The sequence below is a fragment of the Orbicella faveolata genome, unplaced genomic scaffold (genome assembly GCF_042242905.1).
Source record: "Orbicella faveolata isolate gen_17 unplaced genomic scaffold, um_ofav_v1 contig_2, whole genome shotgun sequence".
NCBI classification, from domain to species: domain Eukaryota; kingdom Metazoa; phylum Cnidaria; class Anthozoa; order Scleractinia; family Merulinidae; genus Orbicella; species Orbicella faveolata.
The window spans coordinates 9,360,485-9,378,923 of NW_028301547.1; the positions used below are offsets into that span (position 1 = coordinate 9,360,485).

General features: G+C 40.8%; 1 long non-coding RNA gene across 1 annotated transcript; it reads right to left on the reverse strand.

The window, feature by feature from the left end:
- Window positions 1-14,935: 14,935 nt before the first annotated feature.
- Window positions 14,936-17,984, reverse strand: LOC149111881 (uncharacterized). The gene is made up of 2 exons (XR_016207169.1): window positions 16,995-17,984; window positions 14,936-15,060 (listed from the first exon to the last, which is right to left on the reverse strand). It is a non-coding gene; the product is annotated as an uncharacterized LOC149111881 (long non-coding RNA).
- Window positions 17,985-18,439: the final 455 nt, after the last annotated feature.

Genomic DNA, 18,439 nt, shown 5'->3' on the forward strand with positions numbered 1-18,439 from the left:
GTAAAGTAGTGGTATTTGCTGTTATAAAGGTATTCCAAGATCCAACCAAAGCTAAAGGCGAACGATCGGCAACTGTACAGCACCTGGTACAAAACTAGAAACAAAAGCTTTGTTCACGTGCCTTTTGAGGATTCTAACTGACGGCTTGACTATTTCAGGACGAAGTGTTCAACTTGCTCGCGTCGCCGGGCCATGCGATGAATGAGTTGCCAGTAATCGGATACCTGTGTTTGCGCAAAGAACTCTGGGATCGTCAGGGGGCAAACATTGCAAGTCGCTAGAAGGAATAGGCTCGATTTCTGCCGCTTTCACGAGTCCGGTCTACGTTCCTCCCCGAGAAGGGTTCTTCGCGCAAACACGGGTATCTATGGAACGCCAGAACTGTCTTATGATACTTTTTTTATTATATTGGGTGGTTATGTCATTATATTGAGTAGTTATGTTATTATATTCGGTGATTAACTCATTATACTCGGTGCTTATTCCATTATACTCGGTGCTTATGTCTTTATATGCGGTGCTGTCTTCATTATATTCGGTGCTTCCCTCGTTATATTCGGTGCTTTCTTCGTTATATTCGGTGCTTTTTTCATTATATTAGGTGCTGTCTTTATTATATTCGGTGCTTTCTTCGTTATATTCGGTTCTAACTTTGTTTGGTGTTTTCTTCATTATTACGGGTACCATGGTTCGCACGGGCCTTGAATAGTCCTTGAAAAAGCATGAACCCGTTGAAAAGTCCTTGAAAATTGAAAAATTTGCTCAAGTCCTTGAAAAGTCCTTGAATTTTCTCCAGAAGTCCTTGAATCTTATCGAAAGGTCCTTGAATAAATAAAACTTTATTAACGCAACCTTGTCTTGCGCACAGAAAACTTTGAAAGCTCAGCAAGACGCAATTTTGTGCGTGAAGCATCGCGTGAAACTGTTTTAAGTCTGGTGTAGTCACAGGCGGCCCAAGCTCACAATGCGAGGAGTTTTTTTTTTTTTTTTTAATCTTTATGCGAACGTTCAGCGCGCGAAACGTGACACGATTACCGCCGACATCTACTATTACATAACGACCGAGTTTGGTTACGCGAAACGTGACCTTCGCCTTGCAGTATGTGGTGGTGTTGTGTTACAACGGTTTGAATTTATAAAGGTTTGTATGGGGAAAAACGGTAATCGACATTATAGCTGAAATTTCGGTATTTTTGCAATACAAATGACTCACCTCAATGCCTTGTTGTCTTTTCTATTGTCATCTCGCTTCTCAGCTCGATCCGAAGCTATTTAAGCAAGTTGTCGCTTTTTGGTTTTCCTCTACTAAGAAAGAGTAAAGGCTACACACTCGATTCTGGACTGACCCCCGCTCGAAGCGAAAAAAAAACACTGAAATCCCGCCAGTAGCCCCAATTCCTCCGCAGAATCATAGTACAGGTTTAAGCGCTCCCTTGCAGTTAAATTCCAAGCCAAATTCATCTCCACAGCGCACGATACAAAGCTCTGAATCGAAGAAAGCGGCTGGCGGGATTTCAGTGTTTTTTTTTTCGCTTCGAGCGGGGGTCAGTCCAGAATCGAGTGTGTAGCCTTTACTCTTTCTTAGTAGAGGAAAACCAAAAAGCGACAACTTGCTTAAATAGCTTCGGATCGAGCTGAGAAGCGAGATGACAATAGAAAAGACAACAAGGCATTGAGGTGAGTCATTTGTATTGCAAAAATACCGAAATTTCAGCTATAATGTCGATTACCGTTTTTCCCCATACAAACCTTTATAAATTCAAACCGTTGTAACACAACACCACCACATACTGCAAGGCGAAGGTCACGTTTCGCGTAACCAAACTCGGTCGTTATGTAATAGTAGATGTCGGCGGTAACCGTGTCACGTTTCGCGCGCTGAACGTTCGCATAAAGATTAAAAAAAAAAAAACACTCCTCGCATTGTGAGCTTGGGCCGCCTGTGTCGTATGCAGCAAAAAAATGTGTTGTTCTCTGAAACATACTCGTTTGATCGCAATCTGCTTTTTGACTTTATGTGCGTTGCGTGACTGTCGGCACGTAAAAAGTCAACACGTAAAAAGCACGTGAAGGTCGAACCGATTGAACCGCCATGTCTGGTCTCGAAATATGAGTGAACGAAAATTGAAATGAAGAATACAAAAGCAAAAACCGACACAACATAGAATGATTTTTTTGAAGGTGTACTATATTTCGGCTGGCCAAACCAGGCTTCTTCAGGTACAATGGAAGATTTTACATTGGTGCGTGTTTTTATGTAGCTGATATTTACGTAATACCGGAAATACGCAAAAGTAATAGATAGTGTAAATTGAAGATAAGCATACGGTAAAATAAAATAACATGATAAAAGAACATAATAAAAGAAAACAAATGGAAACAATTAATATGTTTCTTCGCGGATGTTCAGACCATTAGGATCAATTGTTCTGCTTTTTTGAATTAAAAAAGCTTCCCTGGCCGTACGGATAGAGTCTCGGTTAGAAACGATTTTTTCGATGGGGATTAATTGCATGTCGTTAGCAGTGTGGTTAGGAGAGGACAGGAAATGTTCGGCGGCTGTAGTAGGTTTAGATTTGTTGTTAGGGTTATCTATGGTAAGGCGGTGTTCATTAAATCGGTCTTTTAATCGTCGTTTCGTCTCTCCTATGTATTGTAAATTACAGCGGTTACATTGAATCATGTAGATGAGGTTTTTAGTGTCACAGGTCTGATTGGATTTTATGGCGCGCGTTTCCCCAGTAGAAAAGAAGGTATATGTAGTAAGTCCGTGAGAAATGTAGGGACAAGTAGCACAGTTTTTGCCACAACGGAAAGAACCAGAAGTTTTGTCGGTTTTTGCTTTTGTATTCTTCATTTTATATGTAAAGCCGATTAGATCACTATTGATCCAACGTATACCAGCAGGATCATCGTTCCGGTTGCTTGCTTAAACATTTTATAGAAAATTGAAAACTGGCGCGAAGGCCCCGCCACGAGGCAGATTTAATAATTAGCTAATCCAAGCGGTATGAAAAAAAAGAAAAAAAAAAAAGAAAGAAATAGAAGTGTTTGGTTTGAAACTTACTGTTTCCTGTAAGAAATATTCACTATTCCCGTTATAAGTTGGAACGCAAACATGGCTATCTCTATGTACTCTTTTTTTCTTTTTTTTTTCTTTCTAAATTTTGTTAATTTCTGCGGGTTACGTGCCGACAGTCACGTAACGCACACAAAGTCAAAAGCAGATTGCGATCAAACGAGTATGTTTCAGAGAACAACACATTTTTTTTTTGCTGCATACGATTGCATAAAAAAGGTGTGTTTTGAAAAACAGTGTCGGCTGCTGTTCTAAACCTTGTTAGTTCTTCACTGTTTGACCGACGCGACAGCGATAAACCTGAGAAGTTAAATATTTGTGTTTCACCGTTCGATCGACGCGACAACATAAACCGGAGAAGATAAACATCTCGCCCCATTGTGGCCATAGAGCAATTCAGGTGATAACAATTGAGTTTTTAATTTCGAGGGGTCTGAGTTTTCGGGGTCTGAGGTTTCGGGGTCTGAGTTTTCGTGACACCCGTTTTTCCCGGCTTTCCCTAGACTACCTCCAAATTGTACGATCCTTTGCGAAGACTGGTGACGATCATATCGAAGAAAGCACCGAATATAATGAAGTAAGCACCGAATATAATGAAGTAAGCACCAAATATAATGAAGTAAGCACCGAATATAATGAAGTAAGCAACGAATATAATGAAGTAAGCACCGAATATAAGGAAGAGAGCACCGAATATAATAGTGTTAGTACCCGTAATAATGAAGAAAACACCAAACAAAGTTAGAACCGAATATAACGAAGAAAGCACCGAATATAATAAAGACAGCACCGAATATAATGAAAGAAGCACCGAATATAACGAAGAAAGCACCGAATATAACGAGGGAAGCTCCGAATATAATGAAGACAGCACCGCATATAAAGACATAAGCACCGAGTATAATGGAATAAGCACCGAGTATAATGAGTTAATCACCGAATATAATAACATAACTACTCAATATAATGATATAACCACCCAATATAATAAAAAAAGTATCATAAGACAGTTCTGGCGTTCCATAGGTATCCGATTACTGGCAACTCATTCATTGCGCGGCGGATGATCTTGACCATTGTGACGTCACTTGTAAAGTTTCAATGGCCGCCATAATAAAAAGCAACCCTCCAAGTTGCGAACATTTTAGTCGCCATGGCGACTAGAATTTTGGAGCTGGCGACTAAATGAATGAGTTGCCAGTAATCGGATACCCGTGTTTGCGCGAAGAACTCTGGGATCGTCAGGGGGCAAACATTGCTAGTCGCTAGAAGGAAATGTATGGCAAAAAGTTGTTTCGAGGTACAAGAAAACGATTTTTGAGAGAGATCAACGCTTTTTCGCCGTCGTTTTTATCGCAAATGGATTTGGGCAATGTTGATATGTGGAATATGTAAGTTTTTGTTTGAATAACCGTGAAATAAGGGATAAAATTTACCGATAAACTCCCTTTTGCTTGCGTGAGGTTTATTGTGAAATACATTGAAGAGAATATTTTGAAGAGTTCTTTCCGCAAACACGGGTATCCGATTACTGGCAACTCATTCATTGTCTGTCAGTCAGTTTCGTTTCGTTCGTGCGGGTAAGAAACATAGCAAACTCTGTCGAAAGTGATGTTGTTAGTTTCGATTCCGCTCTCGAGGAATCTCTCAAGCGTTTATGTGAACTTGGAATGTCTCGCGAATTACGAACGGAGCAAAAAGACGCAATTTCCACGCTGGTATCCGGAAAAGATCTGTTGGCAGTGCTACCCACTGGCTTTGGGAAAAGCTTAATATTTACGTAAAATGGGGTTGACTAGCCTACACGACTTTTACGGTTCGTGACATTTGCACATTTGCCGTTCTCTGTTCGGTCACTCGACCTTTCTTGTCGCTTCACTCGTGTTCATGAAGGGCACTTCATATTGTGCAATAAGGAGGAATTTTAAGCGGAGTTGAGCCGTTAGATCGTGCTATGGCAAATTTTTATAAGTCATAGGTCTGCATGGTTTGCGCTGTTATCTGCATGTCGACTCGTTGAGTTTGACACCTCTGTAATTTGCCATGTGTTTATGCATTGTTTAGGCTCATTTCTATTGCAAGATATGCTTTTAAGTCTCCATGAATTTGCTTTTGAGGGACAAAATATGAAATTTACCGTGAACATGTTGCTTACTTGCATTCTATATTGTGACACCGGACCCGGCTGTGACTAGAACTGTTTACAAGCACAGTAGGTAGATCCTTATCACGGATATCATATTTGTTCTCGTGCGATTTCCATCGGAGACGCTGTAGCTTTACTTTGAGAAAGCTATACGTTTGTCTAGAGACATTCTTATGTTTCTTGCAGCTATCTGATCGAGCTTATGTTTCTCTTGCTCGATGTATAGGTTTATTCCTCCTTTGGCTGTTCTGGCACCGCATGATTCAAGTGTAGCTGTTTACGCGCAAGTCCTGTTAACTGTTTTGCGTGTTTTATATGCCACTGTTCGGCTTAGTTCAGGCAAAAACATGGTTTCGATCCTCCATGTGGATCTCATCAGTTGCCGGTATTTCTAAAATACTCTGTACGTCTGAAGTCGCTAGCGCAACACGTACCTCTGTGAGAATGCAAGACATCCTGCGGCTTGGCACAAACTTCTCGTGGTGTGTACCCTTGTGAGACTTCCGGTGTCGAGAAAACCTCATTTTGATTGGTTACCCGCTCATTTCCGGAAATGCAGTGAAGCGCAACTAATCAGGAGGTGTTTCGCATTTTAACGGGCTTTTCGGGCAGGCGTCTTCTCATATTTCCCCTCCCCCATCCCCCACCGTCTAACATGGCGGTCTAACATGGCGGTCTGAAAAGGCGGTCGCAAGGTTGCAAGGGGACGCGGACGGCGACGGGAACGCCAAAACCTGTGAAAGGGCTGGGGAGAGAACGCGGTTATGTCGAGAATTCACAAACATTAAGCAGCACCGTCGGAAACCGCGGTTTCCGCACTGTCAAGCTTATTGACATTATCGATATTCGTCCTCTGTTTATCAAGATGAACTAGGATCACTTCATTGAAAGAAGTTCGCAATCAGCTCTTGATAATCCACGATGAAGGTGTGTTAAACGATCACGAACTTCTACTCTTGTACGATTTAAACCGGTCGAATGATCTCGACCAACCTTATGATTCCTTTCCTGATTTTAATTTCGATGGTTTGAAGACGACGAGTGCCGGTCCGAATTTCGCTTCCACAAACGCAACTTGCCCCTTCTCGCTGAGTTGTACAATGAAGTAAACGAACTTATTATCAGCAGATGTTTAATCAGACTGGCGCGACAAATCAGTGTGCCGACTGATAAAGATCTAAGTAAACCACTGATCTTACGACTGAAAATCGAAACAGCTACGCAAGTTTTAATGGTGTCTACCCTTTTAATTGTGTTAGAATTTCACCATGATGAGCCATTTGACATTTGAGTACTTCTCGAAAGGAAAAATTTCGATTGAAATTCGTGTAAGTTGTCTTTATTTACATTAGCGTTCAAAAAGATATTTCACGGTATTCACATGTTCGCCGACTGGCTTGAGTTCGCTTCAGATTTCTCGACTTTTCTTTAAAATGAAATATCTCACATGACAAGAGAAAACAAGCATTAAAGTTCCTCGAAATTAGTAACACGGGTTATTTAGCGTTGACACAGCAGAGGAAACGAAAGCAAAAACCCACGTTTTCAGACAACGCGAAATGAGCTTCACTCACGTCGGGCCCGAACGCAGAACGTCAACTTGTTTCCCGCCAGTCATGCGCAGTGGACCTTTTGGCTTTTCCCTGATCTTGTGCGTTCCCGTCGCCGTCCGCGTTGTCTTTGCTTAAAGTCCCTTGTAACGCTAACTCGCCCCAATAAGACGCCTGCACTGCAGGCTACATTCAGTTGAGCTTGGGACGCGACGAAATTCGTTCCACTCCACTGAACTTTGGCACGTGACAATTTTACCTGGAAGCGTGAGACAACGCACGCAATCCGGTCATTTGCAATCGCAAAGAAGAGGAATTGCGAGAGCTTGGAAAGCTCGACAGTGACAGGATCCACAATTGAGAAACATCCAGATGTATTTGAGAAACGTATTTTGTTTCAGTGGACACGAAAATACTTGACTTTACAGCAAACTTGATAACACAAGCACGGGGGATTCTATAAATAAAAAAAAACTGTGATGAAAAGCGGCTCGCAGTTGTAAATAAATTTCACTTGTGTGAACGAACCTAGGTTTATTTTTAAATTGTCAAAGATTTCATCAATAAAAAATATCCGTCTTAGTGGTTGCCCTGAAACTTGTGAAAGTATTTTCGCGTTGAGTATTCGCGTTCCGCGGTTTGCATATTAAATTCAGAAACGACAAACAATTTGAGCGTGAACTTTTCTGTCCATTTCAATACAGTCTTTAATTTTCAGATGAAGTGTTATATCGTTTGCTTATTCAAGCAGAAAACGAGGTTGAACATTTAAAAAAGATCATAAGCGATAAGGTAAAAATAGTGTTCACTTTATGGTCTCCGCAAGAATTTGATGCCGCCTTGATAAAACTTTCCGCCGTTCAGCTGCGAATGAGGCTATCTTATTTTAACTTAGTATAATCTGTGTCGTTTGCACTGCTCCTGTTGTGTGAATTATAAATGATATACACAAATATTTCTGTGTTTTGTGAAGCGACTCTTTTTTTTAATTTTCATCAAATATTTTCGCGGGAAAAATGGCGGTAAACATACGTTTCATTCATACATGCTCACGCAAGAGTTTATAATGAAGATAGTCTGAACCTTTGGTTTTTGATATTTGTGGTGTCACTTGTAAATCGATGGAGCTATTTGAAGGCATGTACATTTGCATTATTATAACCATTGTAAAAGATTTATTGAAAGTGAAAGCCAATCAATTTAAAATGACTGAATGAGAACTGTGATCAACTCACAACACTGTTGCAATAATATAGTACTTTTTCATTGTGATCAGAAACTATTTCACTTGATCATCAATCATTCCAATAAAAGCATATTTGAGTCAACATTAGGTAGTTCTTTCACTGAACGGGACTTCAGTTTACTTGGTGGTTCAAGGAAAATGTTATTAATAATACAGTTAGATAATAATAAGATTATTATTTATTATTAATTAATTATTAATTTATGCATATATTTTGGCGACTAAAATTTTTCACTGGCGACCAAACCTGAACAGTCAGTGGCCATTGGCCAAATGGCCACTAAGGAAAAAAGCTAACTTGGAGGGTTGAAAAGGTGACACCGGAAAAGTGTTTTTCATCTGGTGATTGCTCAAAGAATATGAAAGAAAGCGATCAACTAGCCTGCAGTACAGGCGGATTAGCGGGCTCTAGCGCGATACACGAGCGCGCGCAAAGCGCGAGGCGAGAAAAATCGCTTCGCGCTCGTTCTCGCGCTTCGCGCGCTTTTGTATCGCACTAGAGCCCACTAATCCGCCTGTACTGCAGACTAGCGATCAACAGACCACAGGAATGAGATAACCTGTTAATATTATGTCCAAATGTACTATGGTTTTCAAAAACCAGAGGCCTCAAGGTACAAAAACACGCAAAATTTCGAGATCGCTCAAGTGAAAATGCGATTGAAAAGTGAAGCTTTGGCCCGTTACTTGGGCGAAACCAACATTGTACAACACGAACAGAAAAATATGATCTTGATATGGTTTAACACGTTTGAATAGCGATGAAAACGAATCATTGAACATATGCATAAAAATGATCAGTGGGTTTAAACCCATTATTGAGCCCCTCGGCGGGGTGGGGGTGGGGGGCGGTTACATGGTACATGTTCCCATGATCCCTTAATATCTTTTGATTTGATCCCTTGCTCCCCATTAATAAAACCACTTGTTCCCTAAAATGTTTCAAGCTTGTGTTTCCTTAGTCTCTTCCGCAGCTGTTTTTTGGGATGTCACGCAACGCTCTCCCAAAGAAACGGCCGTGGGGGAGCGTTGCACGACATCCCAAAAAACGGCTGCGGAGGAGACTAGTGTTCCCCTTAATCCCAGAAATGTTTACGCTGCTCCTTCGACTCCTAAAAGCTTTTATCATTGTTCCCCACATTTGTTTGCTTCTTTTACCTTTCTATTCATAAAAGAAAAAAAAATCACTTTCGAACCACTGCTTTGTTCTCCTTGGAATCCCCATATATATGCTGTACTTCATTGGCTACAGTTTCTGTCATCTTTATGCTCTCAGCTACCTCTGCGATTGTGATGACTTCATTGGTACATTGACGCACATCCATCACCTTCTTCTAAGCTTTAAGATATCGTGTTGGTAGTTGTAGTAAACAATTTTGACATCGACATACCTATCTGCATCCTCCCTGAACAGCACTGGACTGAAAGGATCTTGAATGAACATGTTGGTTTTTCATGCCGACACTCAAATTCTCTTGCAGACAGGCTATTGATTACAGTTGATGAGAATCACTGGAATCAACTTTAACAAAGACAATCTGGCTTGAATAATATACAAAGTCTCTGTTGTTTCCCTATTTGGTACTGAAACCGCTGCTGCTTCACTCAGCACAGTGAAATCTGACTGGAGGCTGTGCAGTCGGAGAGTTGGCTGCGTACAGATGTTAGGCGGAGTTCCTAGATTGTCCTTAGTTGTCATGTTTCGCACTGTTTTCTGGGGGATGCTCTGGCCATACATTGCTCTCCAGTTCCTCATTTCATTCACCTGGTTAAGTTTGTGAGCCTTGCGAGGGTGTAACTTGGGTAAATCCTTGTAATGTGTCGTGGTGAAAACCCGTGTGGCGTAGTAGGACCTGGGAGCTGTGAAGTAAGCAACCTCGTTCCCAGAGTCTCTCATCTTACTGCCCCCTGGAGCGAGCGAAGAGAGACCCTGGTTGGGTCTGGTCACGTGTCTCCCAGAATCTGGGAGATGACAATTAAATTATTGAGGGGATGGGCGGCCTAGTAGGAATTTTGTCTATACTTAGCCCACGGGAGTGCGGGATGTGTTGTCACCAAAGTAAACCAAGAACGATATGATGTTCTGCGGCAATGTCCGGCGGTAATGTTCTGCAAACGCCAAGGAAAACTTATCCATCATCTGATTGCAAAAATCCAAGTCGCTGAAGGTTGTATGGTTCAGTGAAGGACGTTACATATTGTAAAAATCTCCTCAAGAAGGTGAATGGAGAATTGCACACCGCGGCCGAGGCTGTGTATGGAAGATGTTTGACTCATCTTAACCTCAGAATGAAGTGTAGGTCTTGTTACCGGCGATTAAATAGTTTTAGAGAATTCAGGGCCTTTTAATTGATCACTGAAAGCCAAAGTCACTTCGAAAGGAGCGAAAGAGTGAAAAGATTCAAGGGCACCCAACGACCGTTTTCTCTCTAATGCTGTTAGATGCTGTTTTAGGCTATCTGGAGTACTTTTAAAGCTCTGTAGGTTAATTTTAGGTTGCACTAAAAAAAATTTATCTGTTCGGATATTCTAGGGGAACTTGAGTATTCTCGAATTTATTAGGGCTTTTTTGTCCATTTCCCGAAAACCTTAGGTCTTATCGCCTTTCCGAAAATGATAGCTGACCTTTTTTCGGTACTCAAAACGACATTTTCAACAGTCCGAAAACAACAGACATTAAATTTCTCATATCACGAAAGTTCGAGGTGCCAATTCTCTCAAGAAAATCAGAGGGGATTAAAGGCTTCCGAACAGATAATTTACCGAAACGATCCGTTGAGTGCCCCTGAAGATTTAATGAAGTTTCACCGCGCCGTCGGCGCCCCGAACTTTGCAGAGCGCGAAGGATACAACGAACTCGTCGCGGTATGCATTTCTATTAGAGTTGGAACGTGGCCTACCATATTAGGCCCCCCAAATCAGACCCCAACATACAATACGAGACCCCACCCTACCATATCGGACCCCAACGTACCTTATCAGACCCCGATCGAATCAGTCGGGTTTTTGGCTGTTTTATGTGTTGGGTTTAACTTTATGTTAACTGCTTTGCCAAGTATACAGTAATTCTTCAGTAGAGTATTGAAATTATTATGAAATATGGCTATTACGAATAACAAACTGCAAGTTCACTGGAAGAGAAAGTCGCCATTGTTGCTACTCCTTTTCTAGCCTATAGACTTCACAGCATCGCGTTTCTTCTTTAATACCGTATCCTGGCACTATTTTTAGGAAATATATAAATTATAAATACTTTTAAAATATATTTTTGAAACAAACATCGGTCCCAAAACGTTCTAAGATAATTATATGTATCACTTTGTTTCAAGTCACGCAGTCAGTGTCTTGAAATATTTGTTGACCTCAAAATTCCTTTGTTTATTAGCAGACTTCGCTGACACATTGGTATCATGTCCGTCTCAGAAGTTATTATCCGATTGCTTTATGTAGTCACGCAATTCTCACACTCGCATATTACTCGTTTAATGTACCGAAGCTTTTCTATGCAATAAATGTGCATAGAAATATCAGGCTCATAAATGTGCGCGGCTGAGAGATTGCCTGAAAAATGAATCTTTGGCAGGGAAGCTAAGGTTCGAGGGTTTCTGATCATTATTGTAGTCTCGCACGAAAAGCGTGGGGTCTGAGATTGTAGGTGTCATGTTCGGGGCCTGATATTGTAGTTTCGCGCGAAAAACGTGGGGTCTGGCCAGGCGGGTCTGACATTCTCGGGGCCTGATATTGTAGTATCACGCGAAAAGCGTGGAGTCTGAGATTGTAGGTGTCATGTTCGGGGCCTGATATTGTAGGCTCGCACGAAAAGCGTGGGGTCTAAAATTGTGGGTGTCATGTTCGGGGACTGATATTGTGGTCTCGCGCGAAAAGCGTGGGGTCTGACTTTGTCTGGGCCTGATACTGTAAGCTCGCATGAAAAGCGTGGGGTCTGAGATTGTAGGTGTCATGTTCGGGGCCTGATATTGTAGTCTTACGCGAAAAACGTAATAACTGACATTGTCGGGGCCTGATATTGTAGTCTCACACGAAAAGCGTGGGGTCTGAGTTGGAGGGTCTGAGGGGGGGGGGGGGGTCTGAAGTGGGGGGCTTGGGGCCTGAGATGGGGGTCTGAGATGGAGGGTCTGAGGTGGGGGGTCTGAGGTAGGGGGTCTGAGGTGGGGGTCTGAGGTGGGGGGCTTGGGGCCTGAGATGGGGGTCCGAGATGGAGGGTCTGAGGTGGGGGCCTGAGATGGTGGCTTAAGATGGGGGCCTGAGATGGGGGGTCTGAGATGGGGGGTCTGAAATGGGGGGGCCTGAGATGGGGAGAACGTTCCAAACCCTGATCATGCATTTCGCCGTCGTTGCTGATAAAATGGATTTATCTTCGACCAAAAGGAGGCTAGAAAATGAAAAATATAATTTTTATTGTGTCGTTAATAAATTAGTGTACGTGACGACAACGGTTCGAGAGAATTGTGCACATTTTCATTTAATTTTCGATCTCTCGACCTTTCTTTGCTTTAAACGTGTTTCTGAGGGGCACTTTTTATGCCGTGTTATTACAAGAAATGGAAATTATAAGTAGAGCGGAGTCGTTTGATTATGTTACAGCATATTTTTAGAGGTCGTAGGTCTGCATGGTTTCCGCTGTTAACTGCACGTCGCTTCTCAGAGTTTGACACCTCTGTAATTTGCCATGCCGGCGCCGTGCTTGTACTTTGTTTAGGTTCGTTTCTATTGCAAGATATGTTTTAAGGCTGTAAGTATTGGCTCTCCAGGGACAAAGATTAAAATATTCCGTGAACATATTGCTTTCTTGCAGTCTATATTGTGACGCCGCAGGTGACGCCGGGCCCAGCTATTTGATTAGAACTGTTTGCAAGCACAGTGCGTTGCACGAATATCATATTTATCTTCGTCCAGCTTCTCTTCAGAGACTGCCGTAGCTTTACTTTGGGAAAGCTATACGTTTTCCTAGAGACGTTCTTATCTTTTTTGCATCAATTTGATCTAGTGTATTCAAAGGAGAAACAACAATTACTATGGGAAGAAATTGCGCTGCTCGACGTCCACAGTTGAAATGTGACTGACTTTCCATAAATCCAGTGGGTAAGACGGCAACACTGAAAATCACGACCACTAAATTGCCTCGAGACAGACTTGCTTAACCTTTAACGTTGGAACAGATATTATTCGAAATTTCAACCTGAAAGCTAAGTATTGATAAACGCCGCGGATAATGTGGCGGTCGCAGCCCGCGACAAAGCTCAATGCGACAAACTGCTGATTACAGAGGACCCCTCCCTGATGTTCTCAATTGTCAAAGTGGCACGTGACCAGACCCAACCAGGGTCTCTCTTCGCTCGCTCCAGGGGGGCGTTAAGATGAGAGACCCTGGGAACGAGGTTGTGAAGTAAGCAAACAGTTTAAAACCTTGCCCCTTCAACCATGCCTTGATTGTCCGGCTGAATCTGTAATCAAATTCAAGCTGCAGGAGCATGTCCGTGGTAGCACTTCCCATTTCTGAAAATGCGGTTTCGATGACAAGGATTAAAAGACTTTGAATATAATACTTGGTGGTAATGCTTGGATTAAAACGGTCTAGGAGGTCATTGATGTTATGCAGAGACTTTAGGATCTTTCGATCTTCTTCCATAAGAACAGATGAAACAGTTCCTTGAGGCCCTTGTGTCTCAGCTGTCGTACCATCTCCAGATACACTTACAAGTAATCCAAGTTCAAAGCTCCATCTCTCCATAGGCTTTCCTGCCCATTGTAATAAATTGCTTCATGCAGCAATTGGTGGCACAACAGTGACTGCTTCAATCGAGCGGTGTCATGATCAGCATGTAACATTCTCAACATCTTTTTTCTGTCGTCTTGATTTTTGCCATATATGTGAAAAGGGACCTATGACCCATCTATGTTATGTTGAGGTTATATGTTATTGTAGGGTTTGGGAAAGTGAAAAAAAATTCATAATTGAAAGTAGATTCCAACAATCTAACCAGGAGTTCCCATGTTCCCTGAAAATAATTTGACAATATCCCCTCTTCCCAAAAAATAAATGCTATTGTTCCCATGTTCGTGTAAAAGATAGAGTGGAGAACCTCCTGATCAATACTCGAAACCTTCGAAATTTGAGAAAATTGCTCCGTTACAAAGACATTTGAACTATCAAGGCATGTGCTGGGCTGGAAAGTAAGCTAAAGTAAATAATGTACCAAGGAATTATTTTCCTGTACTAAATTATTCGCAAAACCGTCAAAGATAACAATATCTCCTTCTGCGAGGCCAAGCAGCTGACACAAGCTTCCAAGCAAAGTAGCTACCTGGATGCTGCGTGGATATTTTAGATGGCAAAATGATATGAAACTACTGTACAGGAGACCTAGATGAGACGGATGATACTCAAAATAACATGGATGAGACCTCTTGGCAGAACAGTGCTTCATTTCATGAGAAAATGTTCGTCAAAGCGAAGATCAGAGCAGGATCTGTTTCCTCCTACACTTCCTATGCATAGCCATTGGCAATAAGAGTTAACTTATCCAGGAGAAACTGACTTACTGCCAAAACAAAGAGCTCAGTATGTATGACAGAGCTGGAAAGATCAATATCAGGACAAGGCAATCTCTTATTACCACCAAACCCCTTGTTAGTTAAAAGTGTCTGTATCAAGAAATTGTAATAGCTTCGCTGACTCTAGGTTTGAATTGATAATCAGTTTTCTTCAAAAATACTTGCAATTTTAATCATAAATCTCAGTAAATAAATATAGTTTTAAAACGTATTATGCATTAAGTTTAAACTAACCTCCAAAGAAATATTCTGAAGAAGAGCATCACAGTGAATGCGCTATGCAAGTGATAAGCGTACATTTTCAGCAAATACCAAAAAAATCCCACTACACACAAGAATGGGCTTTAAATGTTTAATTGACTGTAAATTGACAATAAATAGATAGCTTTCTATGGTGGTTGCATGTATTGCCAGAAACGTGGCCTGCTTGGATGGTCTTGCAAAGGTAGTGGAGGATGGTAATCTAAGGTTTAAGAAGATCAAACAAGACTCCTCTTAATATTCAGTTTCACCAGTTGAAAATTGGAGTAAATCAAATGTTTATATGACCTCCCTTCCCCTTTGCTTTTTACATTGCCCCTTACTCTTTTCAACAGAAGACATAAACTAATGAGATCTAGCACCAGAAAATCAATAGGTATTTACCATAAAAATGTAATTCTCATAATTTAACAATCCAACCCCATCCGCCTTTCAAATCCCGACCAAGCAGATACAATGTGGTTATGTACATGGAGCTAATATCATAATTTAGAAAACATTAATAGTTCATTTCCAGTAAAAATACATACATTGAATTAAGGTCTTCAGATTATCACATAAAGAAATATTTCCAGCACTCTCATACACACAAAGGAAAAATGATATTTTCAAAGTTGGTCGAAAAAACTATAACAAATACTCTGCACAAGCATTTTTGGATCCTCACTTGAAGAAAAGTTACAATATCATTTAGGAATTAAAATAAATCAAACTTCAAATTCCTAAATTGTTGATGAACTGCACCAATTTTTAAACATAACAAGATCCAGCAACAGGGACTCAAGGTGACCAGAGTTCGGAACTCAAGTTTAATATATAGGCATACATGATTGCAGGTTGCAAAAAGCTGATATTGAGGCCCTTTACTTGGTCTTGGTAACCAAGAAAACCCTCCCCTCCAGTGACCCTAAACAAGCTAACTTTCACCATTTTGTTGAGAAAGTGAAACCCCCAAGCACACAAGTCATCCTTGACAACTAGGGTAACCCTAGTAGGCCTGATAACCTTTTCTCATCAAAATACTATGACTGGCCTACCTGGGGAAACTCATGGTATGAAGAAATCAACATTAACTCACCAAAGCCCACAATGATCAAATGACTGAAAGGAACCCAAAGGAAGAAGGATAACTGAGCAGTGGAATAATGTAAAAAGGCTTACTTCAAAGTAATCCCGGAGGGACAATGTCATTTCATATGAACACTTGATAAATTTGCCTCAGAAGGGTCTAATAGGGTTGTCTTCAGTACCCAAGACCATATAAATGGGACCGTGCATGTCAATATGTTTAAGAAAATGTCTTATCAGACTAGCCTGCAGATCAGGGGTAAAATGTAGACTGCACACTTTTTAAGAATATCATATTCCCATTTTCAAACCATACACATGCTAACCCGAGCCTTATATTTCAGGCTAACTGGAGCAAATAGCTCTCTATAATGGAAATGGAAAAACAATATTCTTAGAGTGCCTGCCTGAAAAAATCAGACAAATTCTTAATTTCGCGGCAAGGGTCGAAAATTTGATTTCGCTCATATTCTTATGGTAGATAGGCTAGGGCATGACAGGAACTACTGGATAGTTTTTTTTGGCAAAATATCCTTTTATTTCAAAGAAATATGCAAATTATCAAATTTTGTTAAAATCGTCATTTGACGCACCATTTTATTAAGCAAGTTTAAGAGCCTCGCATGCAAAACCACATCATTCTTCTGTCTTTAAACCACTCAAATATTTTTGTGCAATGTATAAATGTGTACTGGGTTGGTTTTAGGGAATGCTGCGTTGTCTTTTTGGGTGCAAAATAATTAAATTTCGAAGACATGTATTTCATTCACTTAAAAGTACTTCGTGAATATAGTTGATTTTCACCATGTGCAAAACCTTCAAATGGATTAAGCTTCTGGTGGTTGAATTGCAGAAGGATGATCTACAGATTCCTGTAAACATTTCTTTGGGCAAATAATTGTGAGCGACCGCAGAGCTTTTCAAAGTACGTTAAAAATGCAAATATTTGACCATTCCCTCATCAAATTTCAATTTACGGGTTAGACGTATATTTTAGCATGCGCCACATGACTTGACCTATAATAAGTTGAAATAGACACAGAGCTGATAATTTCGAAATGTTCTAACCTTATTTGTTGCTAAAGGCAGGTCCAAAGTCGATTTGACGTGTTTCTAGTTGATCTCTCACCATTCATCGCACATAAAGCAGAAGTTTGCTTTTGTTTACACAAGGTTAAAGTCCGATGTACATCGCCAACTGTCAACCTATTATTGGTCGAATACCATGAATCTGTGACCATCTTTCTGCGCATATGAACATCAATGCATCTAAGTCAAAAACGGCTGAGTCATTTGTAGATAGTTGCTTGCTTTGCACTGCGCCAAAATAATACGTTTGATCGATTGCTGACCATTGCTGATAAGCGCATCAGCGCAGCACAATCTTACAGCCGTTATTTGTTCGTCACGCAATGCTGTCACGGCATATGCTGCACATTTTGATCTATTTTGTATAGAGCACTCTCAGGATAAATGAAACAATTTACTCATTGTTCATCTGTTTGTTCATGTATATAATAATATGTGTATATTTATATAATCGTATTCAATAGTGTACTTGACCTCAGTCCAAATCACGTTTGTTGTACATTTTGATGTAGCGCCTGTACTCACTAGAATTTTATAAAAATCACCATGAAACAAATTATAGATCAATGAAGCAAGAACTAGCTGAAATAAAAATAGGAAATCACAACGTGTCTAATTTGTGAGAAAAACAGACTAAATTTAATTAGTAATTACGTGAATAAATAGCTCTGGCCATGCCATTTTACTTGGCGTATTTTGTTTGCCTAGTGGTGAGGCATTGGTATGTTTGTAATAAAAAATAGAGGACTGTTGTCAATACAGTCCAAAATTATAGCCAGTAAAATATTGTAAATAAAACACTTATTGCCCCGTTACCTCCAAGGCCACCATTTGGTCGTTCCGATAAGGGTTTCATTATTGTCTTTACCCCTATTAAGCGGCCACCCAAAATTTAAAAACTTTGTTTTGGAAAGGGAGATGGCAGATAAGAGTCTGAAATTGAAGGTGCATGACGAGTGATAATTCAAATACACGTCTACCACGATTGTCTTGAATTGACTCCATGTTCACCAAGAAATTTATAACCCGATAGTGAAAAATTAAATATTCAAGGTACACCAACCTCTATTTAAGCGGCTAGCCCCATTAAGCGGTCACCGCCCATTCCCCGAGGGTAGCCCAATGTATTACATGTAAACCAAAAATAATTGCACAGCGCGAAAAGACCTAGGTACCAGTTTAGCGTTACAGTATTACGCAGGGCATGTAGGTAGCGGTGGTCGAGTAAAAGATAACAACAGGGGCAATGGTAAACTATTCATTCTTCTCATTTCTTAATTTAATCTCGTCCTACTCAACACGATTGTGTGCTCCCAGTGGTTCCCAGCCTTACGGAGCCTTATGTATTAGGATAGAAATTGTCCTATCCCTACCCCCTAAAATGGGATGACAGCATTGTGTGACGAACAAGGAACCGCTGCAAG